Genomic DNA, 1506 nt, shown 5'->3' with positions numbered 1-1506 from the left:
ATATTCAGGACTGATTTCCTTGAGGATGACTGGTTGGATCTCCTTGCCGTCCAAGGGACTCTCAGAGTCCATGGATACGTGTACGTGGATGGGCTGAGTTCCTTCGCTGCTCACCTGAAAGGATTGCCGCACTGTTAATCGGCTAAACCCCAACACAAAAGAAAAAGTTTAAAAGCCAGGAGCCGGGCCCCCAGGTCCTCACCCCCAGGTGTCCACGGCCTCCTTCCCCCGATTTAGCCCGGGTGTATCACAGTCGACATGCGGATGGCGAGGGGCAACAGGGGGCCCTGCTACTGAGGACCCACCGCACCGCGCCAGGGAGCCAGGCCACGCCCACTTCCTGCCCTCAAAGCGCAGTCCCGCCCCCTCACTCTCCAGTGCCTTCTTATATTCCAAAACCCATGTCCGCATGCTAAAGCAGACAACGGCTGGACACTGGCCACTTCTCCACGCGAGGCAAGGATCTGGGAACTCAGAACACGACGGCCTGAGCGTTGTTCCCGTGAGGAGGGCAGGGGAAAACTCCACACAGGAATCCTCAGCCTGCAAGTCTGCCGCATCCTCCTCTCAACAAATCTCTCAGCTTTTTAAAAAAAATGACCTTGATATTATATTTCATTTGGTCTGGCTTCTCTGAAGCAAAACATGAAGGAAAAGTGGGTTACAAAAGAGGCTAAAAAAACTACCTAATGCTTCACGAATTTGCCTGTCATCCTTGAGCAGGGGCCATGCTAATCTTCCCCGTCTTGTTCCAATTTTAGTATATTTGCGTTGCTGAAGTAAGCACAATCTTTGTGCTTTTTAAGGGAAAATAGCTCCCATGTGTACATGGGAATATTTCCAAAGGGAAGCAAGGGCACTTCTTAGCCAGCATAATGGAGACCCAGTTTCATGTCACAGGAGAGTAACTTTTCAGTAAAATAGCCCCTCACAGGAGAGGTAAGCTTCCCTAGAAAGATGCCAAAGCATCTTAACACGATCTGTTCTCAAGAGTTAACTATCTAACTAAGGTCTAAAAGGCTGGGGTTTTATCAGAGCCTACCTGACCCCGGGGGAAGAGAAAAACCCAACTCCAAACCCCTCTAGCCTTCCACAAGGAAAAGGACAAAGGAAGGAATGTCTTTGGTGGGAGCATGAACCCCGGGGGTTCTGATTCAGCAGGTCTAGGGGGTGGAATTCAGGCATATGTTTTTAAAGCTGCTGGGTACATCTCCTGTGTAGACAGGTTGAAAGAAAACTCATCACATACAAACCTGGGCTTTACATCCCCCCAGGGCCATGAGATGGTTTGCCAGCCCCAATCTCCATCTCTCCATCGTGGGTCCTCAGGTAAACCTCTCTGTGTATGCTTAGAGTCTTCATGCTCTACAGACTCCAGACCAACACACAGCAATGCCAGGGGCCCCCTTCTTGGGTTGGGAGCCTTCCTCCTCCTGAGTCTCCCTTGATATCCTGGATGTTGGAGGTGGGGCTCCCAGTCACCCTTTATTGGGCATTAGAGAGGGG

At 50.9% G+C, this 1506-nt stretch overlaps 1 non-coding gene across 1 annotated transcript; it reads right to left on the bottom strand.

Moving 5' to 3' along the window:
* Positions 1-678: 678 nt before the first annotated feature.
* On the bottom strand, positions 679-789 carry LOC128051871 (U6 spliceosomal RNA). The gene has a single exon (XR_008199789.1). It is a non-coding gene; the product is annotated as a U6 spliceosomal RNA (small nuclear RNA).
* Positions 790-1506: the final 717 nt, after the last annotated feature.

Source organism: Budorcas taxicolor, chromosome 7, assembly GCF_023091745.1.
Source record: "Budorcas taxicolor isolate Tak-1 chromosome 7, Takin1.1, whole genome shotgun sequence".
NCBI classification, from domain to species: domain Eukaryota; kingdom Metazoa; phylum Chordata; class Mammalia; order Artiodactyla; family Bovidae; genus Budorcas; species Budorcas taxicolor.
Note: the sequence above shows the minus strand (reverse complement) of the source record. Positions and strands in the feature narration are given on the sequence as shown.